General features: G+C 45.5%; 1 pseudogene; it reads right to left on the bottom strand.

Annotated features, from left to right (window-relative positions):
* Nucleotides 1–3,569: 3,569 nt before the first annotated feature.
* The window catches only part of LOC144149776 (uncharacterized), a 32,323-nt pseudogene continuing 12,838 nt past the window's right edge, over nucleotides 3,570–23,054 (bottom strand).

Below are 23,054 nucleotides of genomic sequence, written 5' to 3'. Positions count from 1 at the left end.
GCGTCTTACACAAAAACTCATGTAAGCATTACCAGAACCAAGATTGTGCTAAACAAACCAACGAACACACCTTTTAACTGTACCAAACAAGCAAATTAACACTCTGTGGAAACATTCCGCACTCTGAACTATTGGCTTTGGTTCAAAGCGGCTCAGGCAGCCCGCACACAATTGAGAGAGTACAACCCTTGAAAATATTACACAACAATCTAGCAGTTTTTTTTCCTAAAATAAATTATACCGAAATCTGTCCTTTTTCCTTACGCATCCGATTTCTAGCCAAGTGGATGCCGTGAGTTCATACCGGTTCGTTGATCGTCGGCTTCATTTTCACGTTTTTGCTGCGCTTCCATTGAGCCCCTTTCCCTGCGTTGTCCGCTTGGCTCTGAACAGAGGTGTTCACATCGCTCATGCGCCTGATGCATGAAACTGGGTCAATTTGTTTCGCTCGAAACCAATGCTTCACGACTTTGCAGGATACCTTGCCCTTGCGAGCGATTCTTCGGGCCCATTTGTGAGCTCGCAAGCGGCGGGTCCCATCAGGTAGTAGTTCTCCAGCCTGCGCTTTTTGCGGTGGATAAGCATTGGTTCCATCCATCTAAAACCGTCTTCTGCACGTCTGTTTCTTTGGGAGCATTACTTTCTCGAGTTGTTCATTTGGCCTGTATCCAAATTCAGGTCGACTCTCACACCTGCCAAAAACTCTAGGCTTTAACCAGTTTGCCTCCCTCTTATTCACATGTTTTGTAGAGGGTGCACGCTCTCGCTCAAAATGGCCAGCTAAAGATTGGCCACCCTGACCAGGCAAAAGCTTTTTACCCGGGTCCATGAACTTCTGCAGGACATCTCTGCCCAATTCTATTACTCGCTCTTCGTGGTCGACGTAGAATTGCTCCGTCTGAGAGGGCGTTCCAAACAGCTCAGACAGCTCGGCACACGGCTGCACCTCACGCGGTCCATTCGCAGTAGGCGTGCCAGCACGTGGCTCGTCTTCCTGTGTGCTAAACTCAGCACGTGAAACTCTTCGTGTCTCGAACACGCGTTTCACCTCCGCGGCCGGCCGTTCAAAGTCCTTTTCTTTGTCTTCTTTGCACGTGGGTTCGTCGCAGGCTGCCCGCGTTGCTTCTCTTTCATCACGTGCTTGGAGTTCGATGCCTTCTTTTCTGCATTCTTTCTCCTCAAGGTGACTGTCTATCTCTAATCTTTTACGGTCTATCTCCGCAATCGAAAGCTGAGCTGAATTCTTCACGAGCTGTATCTTGCGGTCTAAAGTGGCCAGTTCGAGTTGGAGTCTTCGCACTTCTGCGTCTCTCGCATGTGCCCTTCTTTCGCGAGCAGCGTCTGCCTCCCTCTCCAACCATTCCCTAAGGTCAGCGCCCGCCAGTCCGAGCCCTTTACCGGCATTTAACAAATATTCTAATTCCATGTCGGCTGCCAAATACTCTCCTCTCCACCAGAGTTACAACCTCCTCGACTCTCTGGAAGTTACGCAGAGAGTCCGGTCGCGGACGCCATTTTTGTGATGCAGGTTGTTTTTCTGGATGAGGAGGATAAAGTTTACCGGGCGGAGAAGAAGCGCGGCCGTTGGCTGCGGACAAGGATAAGGTGTATTCACGGGACAAATAACTGACAAAAAAGATAAATCAACATTAACCTAATCAAGACAAGACAGTGAATGTCCTAGGCAACAAAGTTCGCGCCCCAAAATAGTTCGCGCTCACGTGTTGGTCTCTGTCGGTGAGCTGTCCCGTTGCGCAGGACTCGCTGCGCTGCTACGGTGTTCCTGTTGAGGTCGGTGCTCCGGCCGATAGAAGACACGTCGGCTTCAGTTGAAAGTTGTCGGGTCGTCAACGGGGCACGTGCGGCTCGAAGCGGAGTTCCCCCGAACGTTAGCGCCCGGCAGGTCGCTCCCCGAACCTCGTTCTTCCTGCTCGTTCGTGCCACCACCGCCGTCTTCTTCACTCTCAAATGATGACAAGGCGCTGTTGCCCGTGCGCTCGCAGTTACCCGAAGAAGGCTGGTGTGAGGCCACAACAGAGACGGCGTTGCCAGTCGACAAGGCCAGGACGGAAATGTGGCTCGGCTCTGAGTCTCCTTGGCGTTCGCGTCCAGCAGAGAACTCGCCGAGAGCCGCGTTCCTCCTGCCATCAACTTGCTACCTCCGTTCCGCCTCCTCTTCCTCTTCCTTCTCCTCCTTCCCGGCGTGCTCTATTTTCTTTCCGCCACCAGCACAAGCGCTTCGGTGTCTTCACTTCTTACTCCGGCCCTTGGCTCTTAAAGACACCTCCTCACAACAAGGTTAAGAAAAAAACAAACAAGAACAAGGCACTACATTTATCAATACAATGTATCAAAATGTATCCAAGCGGAAAACGTTTTGCATCTGGCACGGTCATATTCACAGCCATAATAATATTGTGGAAGAAACAGAATAACCGAACTGGTGCGTTTAAAGAAAGAAACAAACTAGCTATTGAAGTATTCATTATAAAGTGTAAAGAGCATCCCCAGGAAAAAACAGTTAACATTTGGTACAGTCATAATCAACGCCATAATCACATCGTGGGACAAAATGAAAATCGGAACTGGCGATCTTAAAAAAACTAGCCATTAGTAAAGCTTGCTTTATATTTTAGCGAAGTGGTCACTAGCAAAGTTTACTGTAGCATTATCAACTTTCTTTGCTTTGTGCTGGCTTTTTATTTCATGACACGGTAATTCCTGCATGCAACATAGTTTTTTAGAAGCGCGTTGACGCCCGCTTTTCGAATGTTATTAAGTGCGGTATCTGGATTGCGGCAGCTTGCACACATGTCGAACTCCTCGCCGTCCCTTAGTAGAAACTGCATGATGCTCAAGAGGACCATCCTTTGGTTGCAGTTTGCATGAAAGCGCTGCTCCTGTCCGTTACTTACAAGGTTATCTAATACTGTCTTCGTGCCAAGAACAACATTACAACGAAAAGCTTCGGAACCATCAAGCCTCCTCTGCTCATGCTGTAAATAAGTACGTGCTCACTTTGCTGCAGTTCTCGATCAGTGATTATGAGCTGTGACTGACAATACTCAGATTGCTGACGTTTAATTGCAGCGTGCGCACAAGAGCCGGAAATGTACGCCAATGCAGGCGCTTCAGTTTGTGATGCCTTCAGGTCCCTTTGGATGAGTTTGATGGCATACTTTGCTATTAGCATCTCGTCGTCAAGCTCCTGTTCTTTTGGTTCGAACAACAACGGCATGTCTTCCAGCATCAAAGTGTTCTGCAAGCGAATATTTGTCTCTGCTTCGAATACCGCTGTGATTGACACATTGTTGTGAGATCCACACATTTGGCGGTACTTCCCGAAAGGGGTCTCAAGGCAATGTGTTTGAAACTTCCTCAAAACGACGTACCTAAACCCAGCTCATCAAGGCAATACCGTGACAGTTCAATCAATGAATGCGTGCTTAGGCGTAGAGCAAAGGGCGTGTTCTTTGTCAAACCACCTGCCGTGGTTCCCCTCCGGCTCCACCTGTCAACCCAGATTATGAACTGATCAAGATACTTAACTTGCAAACAAGACATATACTTCACAGGATGCTGCCAAACATCACGTAGTCTGGGTTCTTTTCTGGAGACTTAACATTCACAATGCTCCACCACCTGACAATCAAATCAATAAAGGTGGCCGTTTCATGCAGTGCAGCAAAATGCAATTTCTGTGCTTCAAGTGACGAAACTGATTACACAAACTGTTAAAGTCTTTCAACACTGATTTCATATTTTGACGCTCCAGGTGGCTTTGATAAAGTGCTTTATAGGTCAGACCATAGGCAACTTGCAAGCTTGCTTTGTTCACCGTGGTACAGCTTCCTCAAAAAAGCAAACGAACCATTTTGGTCCTCACTGCTTCCACAGATTTCAAAGGAGGGTACAAAAATGACTTGCAGTCATCCTTCTGATTCAGTCATTTGTTGCGTATATTACTCGAACGAGTGAACAGTGTCCACAACATAAAACAATAGCTCCTGCGGGTTGGCAGGATAAGGAAAAACAATCCGTGGCTCAGTTTGCTCCCTAAATAAAGACATTATTTTCCTGTTTATGACATTCTTGTCTGTTATCATCGCAACAGCAAGCAGACCAGCACTTTCAAGCCTCATGATTAGTTTATATCGAACATCATGCAGCTCCATTGCTGTGATACGAGTTACCAGAAGGATATGAGCAACATCTTTACACGACGGAAGCAAAGACTGTACCAGGAACACATGTTCTGTTTTTGCTGGTTCCGCACAATGCGGAACAAACCCTGTTAAGAGCCACCCTTATATTCAAAAACTGCTGGAGGTGTATTTCATCAAGCATTACTGTCACTGTTTTATCTTGAGGCTTCATAATGGTTGCTCTGCGGTTAATGTACCTCGGAAAACTTTCTTCGCATTGTAGTTTCGAATGGCTCACGTCATTTTCAGCACAAACGCGCTTAATGGTAGTGTCATGCGGCAAGACAAGCTTGTTGCTTCGGCGAAAAAGCTTGTGTGCAATGTACTGCTTGCGTGCAAAAGAAATTGTTGTCAATATACTCCTAAAAACTAAAAACTGCAGAATACCGCCCACAATTGCTCCTCTTTGTCAGCAGCTTGCACTATTCGTTCGGGAAGATTAGTGCGTCAGTCCTCTCGTCATCATGCAGCTCATCATCACAAATGTCATCCAGCAAGGATAAAACCAGCTGAAGCACTACGCCCACCTTGTCCCCCTATTCATGGGCCTTCTTTGTCTTGTCGGCAAAGCCCACATCACCCGACACCAACGGAGCGCAGTTAAAATACACGAAACGGAGGCATCCTCTGGCACCGCCACAGATACAAGCATCTCCGGGGCTTGAAAAGCCGGTTCGATGCGGGCGACGATGAGGCACGTCTCTCATGCTGTTGTACACCAAAACGTCTTATTTGGACGCTCGTTAACCCCAGAATTCAGTTCACCCAGATTACGAACTTTGTACAGCTGTTCTTCTATTTCAAAGACTGCTTGGGACTCGTGTATGGCTTTCTGGAATGGCGCATTTTCAGTCCGCTTTCTTTTCACATCAGGCTCTTCTCGTGACGTGCACGAATCCGAGATATACGAAGGGCAGTCTGGAAAAATGGCTGGGAAGGCGTCTGGAGCTAGCCGTGTAAACTTCTTAGGAGCTTCAATCGTTTTGCTAAAAATTAATCGGCGCTAAAACAGGGACTAGAGGAACACGTAGCTCACAATACGGTGCCGAACTTCCAACTAGAGTTTATTGAAAAAAGATGCAGCTTATATACACAAAACTAAAAAACTAAAAACGAAAGCAATTTTAACTTTGTGTGTGAATTGTGACTTTTGTGTGAAGCAATTGTGAAAGAAGTGGCTTTTTTAAAAACGTGATGCATTTTTACGTCCCAATTGCTTTCGTTTTTAGTTTTTTAGTTTTGTGTATATAAGCAGCATCTTTTTTCAATAAACTCTAGTTGGAAGTTCGGCACCGTGTTGTGAGTTACGTGTTCCTCTCGTCCCTGTTTTAGCGCCGATTAATTTTTAGCAGTATGTACCAACACGCCCACATCAAGCTTTTGTTAGTACAATGGTTCGTCCGTCGCAGTCCGTACACGTTGGCGTTGTACGCAGGTGTTCTTCCTTGAAGTGACGCTCGCAAACCTGCGCGTGACCGGAACAAAAAAAAAACACCAAATAGCATCTCCTGGAATAATTATGAGAAATATCGTTCATTCTGAAGGGGTACGTTGGATCAAGCTTACCTTGGTGTCCTTCAACAGCCTCACGTTGACGTCACTCCGCTGCACAGCCCGATGGCATTCCGCTCTTTTCTTAGCGTCTCACGGAAAAGAAAACAAGCGGACTTTCGGACCATTGTCATAGTTTCCTCCGCAGTTGGGTACACAACACCGCCTTTGTCTCAGGATACATCCGTGAACAAAATAAATTCGGCGGAAGTGGGTACTGCAACACGGAACAGCGCGCACAGCGTGGACTTGTTCAACGACAGAGGTTGAATTAATTGTCACGGGTACCACCACCGGTCGGGGACTCGGATAACTTACGGTGCAGCCGCAACGCTACGGTCTCCCATGGTGCTCGCTCTCTCGAGAGAGGTCGCCCTCCGCCTTGCCTGTCAACGTGCCCGGACACACCGAAACGCTTCTGTTACGGCGTAAGAGGCCCGAGCAAGGTTCAATGACGTCACACGCAAGCCGCACTGGTGGGAAGAGGCCTGAAATGATCTAGGTGGCGTTGGTAGCGTACTGATCGAAGAAATTCGAAAGCCTCAGGTGAAACGGATCGTGAAGCGAACTGTGTCGAGCGGCAGGGAGACCTTCGAGAACGCAGCTTATCAGCAAAGCGGAACGTTTTGGTCGTTTGTGCAAAAATCGGCATACTGCTCTCGCCGGGCGTTGTGTATTTCCTAGAGGCGTACCTTTGTTGGCAGCTGCAGTTGAGAAGGAATGGAAGCCGCGGGAATTTGTTAGTTTGGGTTCCGTCGGGATGGCTCTTTATTTTTATTTTGTCGTTGTTTCAGTGCTGTACGCTGCATAGAGAAAACAAATACCGGAGACGCTCACGAACTTATCGTGAGAGAGTTTATTACAAACCACATATCAGGGCACGGCGACCACATGTAGCAGCGCTGCCCAAGAAAGCAAAAAAAGCAAATCAGTTAACAACTGTACTACGCGCATTAAACACAGACTCCGCGATTGGAAACAAGCCATGCCGTAATCACTTCCAGAGGTAGGTAAACAAAATTAATTCAAACCAACTTACACATACCAAAAGGCACACACAATGTGAAGAGCCTAAATTAGCAAACCGTGCGTTGAACGCACATAATATTCGCGACATGTATATATGTTTACAGACATTTCGCACGCGTCAAAATGGTGGAACCTCGAAAGCATTAGTTTAACTTCTCTGTTTTTTAAAAATTCAGAAGAAAATTAAATTTACGAATATTTTGACATTTAAAAGGTTGTTTTTTTGTTAAACACGTTTTCCTAAACTGTGCTAAACATTGTTAAAAGCTTAACAAGTTTATTTTAAGGTGTTTTACAATTTCTTGGTTTTCAAAAAAAATTATATAAAGATATGTCTGAAAACAAAGTTGTCCTTTTAAAGATTGTAGCTTTAGTGAAACAAACTCTGGCGAACTAAGACGAAGAAATAAATAACTTCTTTATCGAGAGACAACTTCTTGAACGTGTCTTGCCTGTTTATGTTTCGGTTTTATTCAAGCGGAATTAAAATATCTGGGTCTGCGCCCATGAAGTAATGCCAAGCAGACATGTTGCGTGTCGACCCCGTAAAATGTCCACCTCCTAAGAGACTCAATAGTGACTCTACACTGGCACGTACGAGTGGGGTCTTGCGGGCGGTGGCTACGCCAATAGTCGTGCGACCCCATTCGAGATTTTAAAGACGATATTCTTTCATGGGCCACTTAATCACAGAAACTTTCGTCTGGCTGTATGTCTGTTTGTCTGTGACTCGATGCAACCAGCCATTAAAAGTGAAACATAGGCTGCGCAATAGTCTTAAATACCCACCGCCAAATATAAATGTCCACGCCAGGCGTCAATGTTCATACTTTGTCACATTGTTGAACAACTATAAGACATTACGCAAATATAAGGCAGAAAATCAATACATAGGGTCGCGTTCCCTTATTTAAAAAATCCCTAGCGTTCCCTTATTAAAAAAAATTCATGAATGTTTGGTTTTAGCGATAGCAAAATGAAATACTACATCAAATGCAAGAAACCGCCGCCTGCTGATGTTCGTGCTGCCTGTCGGCTTTAAAAAAGCAAACGGCAACAGTAACACAAGGTTCCACTGGATCGGTTTAACGTTCCGCTTTGACCGTTTGTGGAATAGGTCAATACGGTTCTATAAACTTTGGAGTGTAGTGCCTCGATTCACAAGCGTCTCCGCCATACGGCACCGCTGGCATCGATGCACCGGACTTGGAGCAGTGTAACGCCGTAAATTCAAATTGCCTTGAGCGAACCTCTAGCGCGTAATCTTGAGAGGAACGAGGCGGGAGAGGAACAGCATGAGAGGTGAGCCGGAAAAGGAAGGGAGGCGTGTTCATTGGCAGGGGCGCCAGGCGACTATCGTCTTTCGTCGAGATTTGCAACGAAACAGCAGAGACGCGGCCTTGTTTGTCATAATTTGTGCGATGTAGATAAATGTAGTGTTCTTTCTTGTCGTAAGTAAATTCGTCGGCCGCACTTAATGAACAAATTAAAGCTTTATTTTATGACTGCTTTCCGGTACAGGTTCCATCTGTTCAGGGGACCTCTAGGATGGCTTCCTAGGCGGCGTAGTAGTCCTGTCTGGCACGGGTTGCGTCATTGTCGGGGGCTTCTCGTTCCCCCTTTGGGCGGCGTTCCAGGCATTGATTGATATAGCGTTGAAGGCGGTTTCCTCTTGCCCTGACGAACGTGCCACGATGTTTTCTTCTCTTGGTAATAGGCGAATCTGATCCAGGAATCCGTGGCATTTCCAGCATCGTGGGAATGGATTTGAACGGAAAAGGGTCATTCGGGATGGGGTTTGGAGGGGACGCATTTGTGCTTCCTCAAAAAACCTGTTCTTCCTTTGTTAGTTGTGTGTGTGGTTCAGGGTAAGATTCCAGGTTCTGTCGTAGATCTGTTTGTGTGATGGGTTTTGATGAAATGGGATCTGTCTTGGGTTCTATGCGGTTGCAGGAAGACCGGAGTGCAGAATCGCAGGTGAGTCGGTTCGCTCTTTCGTTGTAGCCTGCATCCTTGCAGGACCGGCCTCCCAATAGAGTCCCGTCGTTCCTTGCATTTTTTCATGAATCGGGCCAGCTGCGCGTGGTATTCGGTTGTATATGATACGTGAGCCTGCTTTTTGAGAAGCAGTGCAGGGGTCAGATGTGCGAAAGAGAAGCCCGGGAAAACGACAACACTTAGTTAAACTGGCGGGAACTTAAAAATAATAGCTTAAAATACAGTGTACTCGCTAACGCGAACTCGGTTAAGACGAATTTCATTATTTGAATGAAGAACACTTTCGCTTTTTTAAGCGCATAATGCAAAAAAGCTTCGCTTTTGAGGAATTTCCTAAAAAAGGAAAAAACATTGCACGGTCCCTTCGAGTTTGTAGTAACGGGGGTTTACTGTGTATTGGTGAATCCTTAAGAATGCGGGAACATCTCGTCCGTCTGCCTCGTGAACTTGAGGCTAGGCCCAGCATATTCGCCCTCTCTGGGCTTCAGAAATCCGCAACACACCATTTCTCACACTCCCATTGTACATCGCTCCAATCATTCTTAGCACAATGCAACCGTCTCAGTGGTCACGTTGACTCGCTTTACCAGTGGCATTACCCGTCTGCCTCCCTCCTTTTGGATCTCAACACCTTCCGGCATTTCGTCATCATCGATACCGTTACGTCGCCTTTGCCGCCCTGCACTGCTTGCACACCAGATTTTATAAGCAGCAGAAGCATTGAATAAAGTCACGAGACTTGTCGCGACGTCATACGTCCGGCGTGTCGCCAGAGTAAAGGTGGGGAGCAGCACTACGACGTGACGTCACGGTGGAATCGGCGGCAGAGCTGCAAGGACAGCACTATCCACTGTGCAATTCAGCTCTACCCGCGCTATCCATGCTTTCTTTCCTTTAGTGATCTTCCGTCGCCCCCTCCGCTAACGTATACACGCCTTAATTTTGCAGCAATTCGGATCTATAGCTTACGCGGAGATATAAGGCAGAGTATAGAGCGTATTCATATGCATGCAGGCAACCATGCGTGCACCGCCATATCTGTGGCCAAGCGTCTGTTGCTAGGCGACGTTGTGCGCACGGCCCGCAAATCAGGCCCTCCTCTTCTCCTCCGTGCCTTCATGGCGGCCAGGCAGGTCGCTGTCCGCGATATGAGCTTGTGTTTTCGTGAAAGGCGTGTGCGAGTGGCTTGATAGTCTGTTGCACCGCGATAGCATTGGTTACGCGAAAATTCAAGATTCCGCTCATGAGTGTGACAACCTTATCTGCAATTCAACCCCAGCCTCTGCGCACACCTACGAGCGAGTGCGAGTCGGTCGGGGCGCAAAGGTTGCATCGTTAGCGGATTGGTCGTTTGTCAGCATGAATTGCATCATTTCCAAACTGATGCCCACTGAACGCAAAGTAATAACTAGACGCTAAGTACTGTTGAGTACAGTGCGATCTACCTATCGCATGACGCGTATCAAGTCGCCGCCGCAGGTCAGCTGACGGCCAGCCGCCGCGCTCTAATGTCACAGGTGAGTTGTTTTGATGAGTGTGAAACATTTAGCGCACGAGAAACCCAGTGCCAATGTGTCGCCCGTGCCATCTTGAGGGAAGCCGTTTTTAGGGCTGCTTTTTTTATAATGACACGAACATAACCAGCAACGTGTTTTCTTTTGGTTTTTTCTCGTACGGTGATTGGATCGCATGCAGCGATCAATTTACTTCTGTCAATCTCAGAGCAGGGCATGAAGTCCTGTGTTTCGATTGTCCTTGGGTGGAGTGAGGAAACCGGCGAGCATCAGTTAAAGGTCAAAACCTCGGGTACTTCTATTCTGCGCACTTTTGAGGCCGGTATATCTTTTAAAGAAATTTCTGTTTGATCACGCCATCCGGAAACGAACGTCGTCTCAAGCTGTTGTTTTGCGCCAGCAGCGCTTAGCGAAACTTACTATTATGTGTTTTTAGGGGCAGCAGAACTGCCATTTCAGTCTCCAGACAAAAGTTGTAGCTCCTGCTTGGTTTAGAAAAACTAATTGTGCACGTAATTGAAGTAATTGTGCCTTTCTGCTTCACCCCGCTCTTTAGCCCGTTTTTTTTCCTTTCTCTTTCATTGCAGGCGTATCCAGCTGCTAGAAAAGAAATACGGCGCCCTCACAGAGCTGGTGTGCGTCCGGCGGTGCAAGCCTCAAAAGTGCCGTTTTTTGCCGAATCCGTGAGCAGCAGCAGGTTTAAATACAGTGATGGTGTTTAGCACACTTCGAAACTGATCTACAGAAATATTCAGAAATAAATAGCGATGTCGACTGGCGCCCTTTTATGTGCATTTAGGGGCCTTTCCAGCTACTGCTATTTGAATTTACAATGACGGCGGAAAATGAAAAAAAAGAGAAACACATTTTGGTCATGCTCTTTATGTGCTAGAATATTAAAAAACATTTTGGTCATACTCTTCATGTGCTAGAATATTTTTTGCGAGACGTGGTTTCTGGCCAGGAAATAACTCATGGCTATCGCCTTCATTTTGGCTAATTCAACTGTTATGAAATGGTGATCTGTACAGTGAGCACAAGGACTTCATTGAATGATCGGGCCACATTTTGTCCCACTGCGAAAAGTTACGCTTGTGTTCCACTTTTTGGGTAGTGCGTTCATTGCTTAGAAAAGGAAAAGCTCACACATGAATTGATAGGCATACTTGAAATTGAATGTTCAATAATATGTGCATTAGAGACCCTTCAGTTGCACTCCCAAAAAAAGAAATCGAGTATCGAAACCTTGCTATATAGCAGGGAAGGGGCGAGATGACGTGTGGGTTTCGGTGTGCTTTTAGCCTTTTCATTGGTTGTAATCGCATTGGTATGTTTATTCCTTGAATAAACAATCAGTCACAGTTCAGTGCTTTGTCCTGCCTTCGTTCATATTTCTTTGTAAGACCCACTTTTCATTATGCAATACCAACTAGCTTACCAACCCATGTTCTTTGTGCACCACCAAAGCTTAACATTGGTGTTTCTGGGCATCAGCAGCAAGGCTTGTTAAGTTAATTGTTTTACTTACCCCTAGGGTAACTGCTAACAGAAGCGTGGGACACTATTAAATATGGCATGATGAGAACATGTCTATCAAGAAACATTTTATTACATAACAGTAAAACACCACCCAACAGTTCACAATGTAATTACCCATCAGTTAAATATTAGTGATAGTTCGCAGTAGGTCACAGGAGCACTGATGCAGTCTGCCGGTTCTCTGTTGTTGTCACTTCTGCACTACTACTTGGAGCTAAACAGAGACAAGTAGCCTTGCTGAGGTACAAAAAAAAATTACACCCATATCCCCGACGGGAACTATGAGTAGGATGCAGAGCGTCATGGGGTTCTGTTTGCGTTTCCGTTGTTTAATTGCGTCAGCGCACCCGCTGACGGGACTGTTGCTTCCATCCTACTTCATCTGAAGAACCACGGAGTCAAGCGAAGCAAGCGCACCACTGAACGCGCGCTCCGCGCGCTCCCCTTTATATTCACAGCTGTAGGAGAGGAGATTACGAGAGAGAGAGCCACGCATGCGCGCGAGAGAGCTGAAGCGAACGGAGGAGGAGCGCGCGCAGACGGTAGGAGAGGATAGTATGCAGCTGTTTGGAAAGGAGGAGAGGAGCGCATGCACCGATGGTGTGCGGACGGTCGCCACCGGTCAACAAGTGACATACCCCCGAGCATAAGACACTCCGCATCTAAAACACGGAAACACCATTTTTTCCCATTCAATTCGGTTTTTGTGTGTGGGTGCTTCCACTTGTAACCTTGCATTCTTTGTGTTACGATTCATACACATAGCCATGCCCTATTGTGCACAGTTAAAATAAAGCAAGGGTGTGAAATACCCGGGCCACATGTGGCCTGCAGACCTTTGGATTTTTTTTTACCTTTTGATGTATGAAAGGATCACCGTAAAACAAATATCAGCGCCTAGATTTTAGTCATCCTGGAGATCAGTACTGATATGTTTCCCGAATGGTGACACCAAAGTCCATACAGAAATGACCAAGCATATTTACAATGCCTGGGAAAGGACTTGTTTCGTTTGAACGGCAGCATTAGGTGACAATTTGTTACACCCCCCTCCCCCCTGCCTTTCTTGCATTGCAACCTTCCCATGCGGGACTGAACTTCTTGACTGTGGCTTGTTTGCTCACTGATGTGAGTTGAGACCCCTCATGTCACTAAGATGCACAATTTTTTTTTGCACAAAACATTAACAACTCTTTAAAACTTGCATACTACGACGACAATAATTAATGTCAGTTTGGACAAAAAAGGGAAAGAAATACTGACATTGGGCAGCATTACAAACACCATGTATTTTTTGTGAAGACACAGAACTAAGCTGAAGAACGTTTACTACAGCAGCAGCAGCAGCAGCATAAAATGGACAGTGGTTACGGACAGTCAATAAATGGACAGTCATTACGACGGTAACCGACCAAAAATAACCTACCTAAACCATTGGAATCAAAATCACGAGCGTAACAGTTCAAAATTGGGCTTGATGTCTTCATCTAGACTCCCATTGCTTTAAGCTGGCAATGGGTGCTGCCATTCACTGCGTGGAATAGCATTTCACATTACGGAAAATTCAGATGGGCTTATTTTACACCTGTCTCGTTCCCTTTCTCGTCCCTGTGATAAACTTTTGCGCTTAAGTTTCACTCATGGAAATTGCGAACCATCTAGCTCGTCTCTCCATTTTGCTTCAGTTTATTTTACACATTACGGCACATCAAAGCTTTCACCGCCAAGAAATGAGGTAAATCGTCGGTCAACAGTCCAGGAAACAGCTTTTTATGTCTACAGGAGCAAAATCCTCATAATGTTCTGTTTGAACAGAAGAGTGCATTCATACAGATGACCAGGGCTAAAATCTTCATGACAGAACATAACCGCAAATCACACAATGAAAACCAAAACATCTGTGCATTTAGATAGTCCAGCAAAACAAAAAATTGCATCGATAAGTCAGTCATCAGGAATTCGACTAGCTGGTACAGTAGCCTGTGCATTGTGCTGTTATGCCAATCGCTAGGTAGTCCCTAAATCATACTTCCAATAAATACACATGGTTTGCAACGATTTTACATGCCCACCACACAACATTTTTTGCACACCCGTTACACATCACACTAACAATGCATTGCATCCTGGCTGTCTTAATGGTCATGTTCGCCTTCTAACCAGTGGCATTGGATGCCTGTTGCTCTTTTCACTGTAGCCCAGTATTGGCATTTCATTGCAGCCATTCCCATTCCATCCACTTCTGTGTGGATAAGGTGTTGTTCTGCTGGTCCCCAGGACATTGCAGGTTCGATTCCCAGCCACTTTTCTGACAGAGGCGAAAAGCAAAAACGCCCGTGTCTGCGAGATTTCGGCGCACGTTAAAGATCCCCCCCTCCCCTCCCCAGGTGGCCAAAATTAATCCGGAGCCTTACACTACGGTGTGCCTCACCCACCTATTTCCCACACAATAAGGGAAACTGCTAGACATTGTTGTCTCAGCCAAACTGATGCACACGGCTTGCTGGAAAATGCCTATTCGAATGGAACAACTGACTGGCTCAGATTTGCTAGAGCTGCGCAGACAGCTACAATTTTGTCTAGCTGGGTGAGCCTCTCGTTGTGCTTCAAAGTCACGAGATCAATTGGAATAGTGCTTGACAGGATTCGGTATCGTCCTCTAAGTAGCCCAATCACCCGTTCTACATGAATGCGGACATTAGCCAATTTTCGAGTATTTTGGACGTCCCAAGGCGATAACTGCGATTTCCCCCTAGTGAAAGCCGGCATTTCTAGCTTGGCTGATAGGATGCCAACAGCAGGGCAGCCATCTTCTCAGTGACTGAAGGCTACAACGACGAATTCATACCAACTACCGTCAGATACTCTTCAGCTGTACTTGGAGGCCTGTCAAGAGGTTGTGCAAAAGAACGGGATGCCGTAATTGAAGAGGGCCAGAAGTTCTCCGCGAGCTTTGCTGTTGAAGAAGATGTAAGTGCTTATATATCACCAACAAATTTATTTATTTATTTATTTATTCAATACTGCAGGCCACAGGTGGCCCAAGCAGGAGTGGGGGTGTACATGAATTGCTACATTGAGATAAAAATACACATCAAGAGTAAACATAGAGAAGTGCATTGCACAAAAATGCAAAGGCAAGGGGGGAAAACACCAAAACATGCGCGTATGATTAAACACCTCAGAGAAAAAAAGCAAGAAAAAAAGGGGCGGGGGCCGGGGTGAAGGGTCATTATACAAATCTAGTGAAAGAACTAATCTTGTAACCGTTCAATGAAGGAACGTGCATTTCTTGACAAACATTTCGGTAGGCAGCGCATTCCATTCACTTATAGTACGAGGGAAGAAAGAGTGTTTGTAGTTCTTTGTGCGAGCAAAAATCGGAGTGAATTTTAGGGGGTGATAGTTCCTGGTTGGCCGGGATTAAAGAGGCTGCAAGTACAATGAAGGATCAAGTAGAAATTCGGGGTTCCAGAGTAGGTAGAGAAACTTAAGTCTAGCTAATTTCCGGCGAGCTTGCAGTGTCATTATGTTGTTTAGTTTCATTAAATAGGTTGGGGAATCATTACGACGGTAACAGTTATAAAAAAAACGTACAGCAAGTTTCTGAATTCGCTTGAGTTTATTGATGTCCGTTCTTGTGTAAGTGTCCCAAACAATAGCTGCGTATTCTAGAAGGGGTCTTGGACTTGGAAGGGGTCTTGACATTGGACAGTGAATTCTTGATTTTGTGCCCCAAAAGACCGAGTTCACGTTGGGCTGAAGTGCAAATGGTATTTATGCGTGTTGATTACGTAAGGTTGCTAGTAAATGTGATACCAATGTACTTAAAACTGCTAGCTTGGGATATTTGGACGCCTCTAATTAAGTACTGGTATAAACTAGGACTTTTTTTATTAGTTATTCGCATCATTACTGTCTTATCGTGATTTAGCTTCATATCCTAGGTGTCGCACTAGTTAGTTATGACATTTAAGCTGTTATTTTAGAGTAGTTTGGTCATTGCTAGAATTTACAGCTGAATATAAAAGACAATCGTCGGCAAATAGACGAATACCAATGCCTTCGTCGACACATGCAGTTATGTCATTGATATATAACAAAAATAACAATGGACCTAGGACGCTTCTTTGATGTACTCCTGAGTTTACTGGGATGTTTTCTGAAATATTACTACTTTTGTCAACAAATTGCTTGCGCATTTCTAGATCCGAGGCAATCCAATTAATTAGCTGATAGAAAATTTTGATCTGATTTAGTTTACATAAAAGGCCTGAATGTGAAACTCGGTCGAATGCTTTGCTGAAATCTAAGAAAATGACATCAATTTGGCCTGACTGATCGACAATTGATGAGAATGTGTGCACGATCCTAACAAGCTGGGTGGTTGTTGAAAGACCTTTCTGGAAGCCGTGCTAAAATGGAGTTAAAATATTGTGCTGGTTCAAGAAATCAGTCAAGTAGTTCGAAAGAATGTGCTCCATGATTTGGCAGCATGAGCTGATAAGTGAAATCGGGCGATAATTTGTATGAACGGCGCGACCACCCTTTTTAAAGACTGGGACGACACGTGCAATCCGCCACGCCGTGGGTACAACGCCAAAACGGAAGGAAGTGCGGAAGATAATTACCAGAAATTGAGCAAGTGATTTAGCTTTAGGTTGAGAAGCATGGAAACGATGCCCTCGTAACCAATAAAATTGGGCTCACGTTGGTAGAATTAGATATCTGGTCGATGCTGTGTCACCGATCAGTGTCAGAGAAAATGGACTGAAGAAGCAATTAAATGCTACTACATCCCCTTCCTGAAACAGGATATAGGTTTCAGTTTTTTTAAGTTTACTTGTTAAGAGTAGGAAAATAAAGCTACTGGCCAAGAGCACATCAACAGCCTGCTTGGCAGAATCCGAACTATTTTATTTAACCCTTTCGGCCCTGGCGTCCTATATTTAGGACATGAACCAAAAAATTTCTAGCAATTTGAGATCAAAACCAAAACAGCTAGTTTTCTGGGAAATAGTTCTCCAAGAATGCCTCGATCGATAGATATCAGCATTGTTCGTTTTTTGCTAAAGCTGATTGGTAGAAAGAGGAAGGCGTTGCAGGGAGTACCAAACTGGCGTCAGTGCGACCCCAAGGACCGAAGTCCCAGTTCGATGAAATAGCTGAAAATCTAAAACTACTTGCACCACCAGCCGTGTTTTTTGTGTGTGGGCTCACAGCTTTAGAACATTTATGAAAACAAGCAAAAACACAGTTTTTTCTGAAAATTTTAATTTTAATTACCTGATTACCTAATTAAATGTCATGCCTGTAAATAGCTAAATACTTGCATTAGAAGCTCAATTTTTAGTTTGTAAGCTTGTATCATCCAGATAATAAAGAAAACACACCTAAAATGTTTTTCATACAGAAAGAAAAAATTCAGGGCTGAAAGGGTTAAAATAGACCCCTCAAGGCTGAAGTGAGCAACAAAACAGTGCAAGTGACTGGGAACAGTTGCACGATTTTTCGTGCTCCAGGAGAAGCCAAAATAATGCAGTGATGAAAGTAGTTCTTGAAAGAAGTATAAATAATTCTGACACCCAAGGGAGAGGGAGATAAACATTCATTTATCGTAAAGGGAAATGAGTAAGACGGGTAGCGGTCATCCTCCCAAGTCCAGGAGTCCGTGGTGATTCCGGTGCCCGGTCAACCATAGCTTGTTTTTGCTCCGGAGCTGAGCTGGTACGCACAGACTCGCACTGCTCAGGAGATGGGTTGAGGAAGAGTTTAGGGTTGTCGGGGCATGAATGCACTAAGTGGTAGGCAGTGATAGGGATGTTGCAAGCGCAGAGGTCATGTTATTCAAGTGCTTAAAGTTTATTTTGTTGGTATCATAACCAACAATATTGACGCAGAATAATGATCTGGCTTTTCATACACGAGGTATGCTTGCTTTGGACTACTATGTTCAGCTTATCCTTATACATGCAATCAATCAGGCACCACCATCTGTTCTTGGCTTCCTTGGTTGTCAATAAAACCCTTGCTAAAAGTTGCGGAAAAAACCAGCTTGTTGCAGAAATGTTAAAAAAAAGAAAAGACTAGTTTGACAGCGAGAAAATTTGCTACAGCTTTGGGTACTTATTATTAATGTGCAGGTTTGCCGTGCTGTTGAGAAAGGAACAAGAGAGCAAGCCAAATCGACCACATGGTTTGCTTTCCGAGCAGGAAGAGTAACCACATCCAACGCTCGAGTTGCATGCCACACCTCACTGACGCAACCATCTTTAAGTCTCGTCAAGAGGATGTGCTACCCGGAGGCTTCTACCTTTTCCTATCGGGCAACTGAATGGCGGCACTCCAAGGAAGATGTAGCCAGGAGGCAGTATGTGTCAACTGTGTCATATTCTCACATCAACTTTGAGTGCACAGCATCTGGGTTGCACATCTGTTCCGAGTACCCCTTCCAGGCGGCATCAACTGATGGGGTGATTTCCTGCGAGTGCTGTGGCAAGGGTGCACTCGAGATCAAGTGCCCTTACACAGCACAATGTGTCGCAGACGTTTGTAGCGGGAAGCAGGGTATTTTGACCCAGGGTTCAGGTGGCCGCCTTCAACTAAACCGAGGGCATCAGTACTTCTATCAGGTGCAGCTACAGATGTTTGCCGCTGGGCTGCGCTACTATGACTTTGTAGTGTGGACAGTACAAGACTGCCACATTGAAAGGATACAGTTTGACTCTGCCTTTTGCAACCAGATTGTGAACAAATGCCAGCAGTTTTTTGAGCAAGTGCTGCTTCCAGAGATCTTCTTCAAATACTGGACAGAGATGGGGCAACAGCCAAAGGGGGGCGAGGACAAAGACGTGGGGTTCTGCTTTTGTGGTGGCACCAGATCGGGAACGATGGTAGAGTGCCAGAATGCAGGCTGCAAAGGAAACTTTTTTCACCTTGCATGCACTAAACTAAAGTGTGTACCAAAAAAGAAAAACTGGCTTTGCAAGGACTGCAGGCCTAGGTACTCTGGAAAGTAAAATACGAGACTGACCACCTTTGCGATGCCACTTTATTTCGAAAGAGCCTGGAGAATTGGAACAAACATGCTGAACTCGCGTTAGAATCTGTATTGCAATCTGTTAAAACGTTTTTCCAGCTAAGCAGAGCAAGCAAAACAACAAAACAATTTACTATGACAAGACTCAGAGAATTTTTACTTTTTCAAGTAATGTCTTAAATTTGGTCATAGTTGTAAACATAACCCTTGTTAGTTTGCAGGAAATCTTCATAATAAGTAGCTGCAAGTCTGTTGAATGATATGTGGAACTGCACGTGGATTTTTTAATTTCCTGTTCTCCACAGTAGTGTCAGCTAAAGGGATGGGCATGAACAATGAATGTCATTTTCTTCGAAACAGTCCCTTACTTCCTGTTCTAAGACATTTACAGGAACGTTAATGTGCACCCATAACCCAGCCACTGGATATGTCTAGTACCAGTGGTCACTCTGGTCACTACCTCCTGTATTCACAGCATTGATGATTCTTGATTGTAGGGTTTACCGCGCCGAGACCGCGCAGGCGATGATGCGCGGCGTAGTGGAGGACTCTGGATTAATTTTGACCACCTGGGGATCTTTGACGTGCGCCGAAATCTCGCACACACAGGAGTTTTTGCTTTTCGCCTCTATCAGAAAAGTGGCCGCCGTGGCTGGGAATTGAACCCACGATCTCGTGCTTCACAGCGCAACACCTTAGCCACTGAGCCACCGCGGCGAGTTATATTTGCAGCATTGGTAAAACCATTTTGGAATACTGCAACTTGCCAAGGAATTTATTCCTGTCAGTTTTACCTTGCACCAACGCCTTAGCCACTGAGCCACCGCGGCGGGTTATATTTGCAGCATTGGTAAAACCATTTTATAATACTGCAACTTGTCAAGGAATTTAGACCTGTCAGTTTTACCTTGCAATCTGATTATACTCACATTTTTTGCTGTTTGTTTTTAGTTGTAAATTAAGTGTATCAAGTCATTTTTTTTGCGTGTTTGCCATTCAGCAGAAGACGTCTGGTATTGATGGTCATTTGTCCTCAACGCATCCTGTATTTACAGATTTCTTTTCACTCCAACAACTGCATCGGTGAAGCAATTTTGTAAGCTTGCAGCTCGTCGTCTTGTTCAGTTGTTATTAAAACGTGCTATATTAGAGAAATCACATCAATCTCAATTATCTTTTTAGTTTAAGAGTGTGGCATTACTTTGTGTATTTACCAGAAAACTATTGCCTGTCTGTATAATGCCTTTAAATCCCTATTTCTTTGAACTGTTTCAACACTTTTCTGTGTATGATACTGTCCAGTTGCTGTGATTTTTTAACACGAGGAAAATGCAAATATCATTTTAAGCAGTGACATCACAAATGACATACTGTGTGCTGAATAAACTTTTTCTGTTGTTGCCCACTTACCTGTTGCCTACTAACAGGTTTGCAGGCTTTGCTTAAAGACCTACAAAAAAAATAAAGAGCAGATAGTGAATTTTCACTATTGTAAACGCGATACCCAGGACTCTGCTGGGAAAAACTCGACATTGTGTACATAGAAGGGAACTTAGTATCTGGCACACAGCATCCCTGAAAAGCAATTTACATGCCCATCATAGCTAAAACATGCTAAAATTCACACTCACTGCTACATTGTAATTTTTTTTATTCTAAGCATCCCCTTTTATTCATGCCGCTTGCACTTACGATAGATGCACTTACGGTTGATGCAGAAAGATTTGGAGTATTTAACATTCAATACACCTTTTATTAAAATGGGGTGGGAACTAAGAATTGAGCAAATGGGGCAGTAAAAATTGGAACAATTTATACATTGAAAGGTGTTGGAGGGCCAGAGACAGATGTGATGATAGTTCCAGGGTGCTTACTGCTCCTACCCTTGTTCTACTCTCCCCAAGTAGGAGCTGTGCAGTACAGTCTCCCACTGCTATTAACACTGCAACTTGGTGTGGCTGTGTGAGGACGCTGACATAGCATGTGTGCTAGGCCTGCTCCTTCCTGGCACCTGTGGCACTCTGCAGGGGGGGGGGGACAGCTACTGTTACCTGTCCTTTTTGCTGTAGACAAAAGCTGTAGACAATTAAGCTCCGACATGAATTTGTCTGGAGGTGTCTCCAAACCACAGATTCCCGGGAGGGATAAAGGCTCAGGTCAGCCGACAGTGGTTGGGGGTATCCGTGTAGGACACTACTCTGTTCCAGCCCGACAGTAAGATGAAGCCACCGTCCAGATTGACGTGCGCTTGGTCGGTGAAGCCGCAAGCTGCGTTGTGTGCGGATTCACTCCTGGCCTGCCCTGGCCATGAGGGCAGCGGTCCAGATTAGATTTAACTTGCTGGTTCGTTTTTCGGGGTCGAAGCCAAAAGTTAGAGGTACGGACGCCTCTTCAGAGATCTGCCCTCGGGAGAAATTTTGGATTGCAGACTTGCAGGTTTTAATTAACAGCGATGCTGCTGAGCAAATCGTTTCTGTATGGTGTCCACAGCTATTAAAATACTACAAAAATGCACACCATTTATGCTCGCGTGACTTGATACGTGTGCATAGTTTGTCGCGAATAGTGGATAGGCCGCAGATAGTTGGCATGGCCGAGGAAAGGAAGAGGCCGGTGTGCTTCGACAGGCTCGGCGTGCAAAGCATCTGCTAGAGACGATAAGTCATGCCTACAGGGCGGCACAAGAAAACGTCGACCAAAACGACGAGCTCACTCTGGCGTTGCTCAACGTAAGGTAATGAAATGCCATCCCGCCGGCGTCAACCACGGCACCACAACGACACTAAAACTCAACTTTGTGTCCGTCAATGATCAAGTCTTGCACGTGAGCGCAAGCTTCCCTGAATTTTTTTACTGTTCTGATTTTTGTGAAGGCCACCATTGCCAGTGCAATGGCTGCTGCTTCATACACCACTGGGGTATGAAGCGGGCCAGAGGCAATGGAATTTCCCTGGTTATTGACTACAGCAACTAATACTACGTCGAGACGAAAATAGTTGGCAGCGTCCCTGTAAACCACGTCCTCACATTTAGCTTAGCGTTTCCGCAGAGCTTGGGCCCTGGCCTATCGTCGCTCGTCGTTGTAATTGGGGTGCGTTTCACGAGAAGAGGGGGAATGAGGATGCAATCTCAACGCTGTAGGAATAGCTACTTGTAAAGTCGTGCTGCAAGGAAGGTTAATGTCCAATGTGCTTAAAATGCGACTCCTTGCTTGGCTGTTAGCTAAAGCTCGTGCTGCCTTAACCTTTGTAGAAAGTGTACGTCTGAAACCGATCATGGTATGCAGAAAGAGAGTTTTCCTCCATGTTCAAAACCTTTCCCACGCATGGAATGAGAGATAACGGCTGGAGAATTTCAATCGTAAGCTTTTTTCCGGTTTAGGGAAGAAAATATTTTTGGCTCTTTTCCACTGTTTCGGAATGTGGCCTCTATCCCAACACATATTGAGCTAACGAGTGAGGGCTTCCAAAAAGTCATAACCTAGATTACAAGCATTTGTTCCTGATGTGGTTTTGCCTAAAAGCACATTTTGTTTTGTGCAAAGGGCCGTAATGGCAGCCGTGTACCTTGCCCGAAGTAATGTTGAGGAGGACATTATTCCGGCTCGAGTAGGGGGGCAGTACCTTGGCAGCTCAGCTTGCATAATGAAGATCCTGAATAACGTTCAGTAGTTCTTTGTCCGTGCTACAAAACTGATAGGGAATGACACTTATGGCGAATTCCATTGGGAGAGGAGGAGCACTCAAAAGCACTCTGAAAGTGCTCTCTCCTGAGCAGGCGTGTTTCAGTGGTCGAACAGGAGTAGGAGCACCGTCATCCAGTGGTAGTGCGAGACCACTTTCGGTGCTCTGAGAGCAGTTGGGAGCAGTGCGATCTGCTCCCGCTTGAAAAGCGGAGTGAGCACAGTACGAAGGAAGTCACATGACATTTACGTCATATCCTCCCCTTTGTGTGTGTGTGTGTGTGTTTTGCTCTCTTGTATCGGGGAGCGCGGTGGTATCCATCGTGCATTTGCAACTTTGTGGAATGGGCAGCGAGCCCTACGAGCATGCGAATGCTTCGCACCGCCACACGTGCTTTGCCCGGCTTTGCTCACACATGCTTTTCCGCAGAGATTGCTGGGATGCCTAAAGGCTGGAATACGTGGAGCGAACTTTCACGACGAAGTTCGCGCGGCGG

This window comes from Haemaphysalis longicornis, unplaced genomic scaffold (assembly GCF_048455015.1).
Source record: "Haemaphysalis longicornis isolate Haplotype H1 unplaced genomic scaffold, Haemaphysalis longicornis Haplotype H1 scaffold_8, whole genome shotgun sequence".
Lineage (NCBI taxonomy): Eukaryota > Metazoa > Arthropoda > Arachnida > Ixodida > Ixodidae > Haemaphysalis > Haemaphysalis longicornis.
This window is presented reverse-complemented; position numbering and strand designations above follow the sequence as displayed.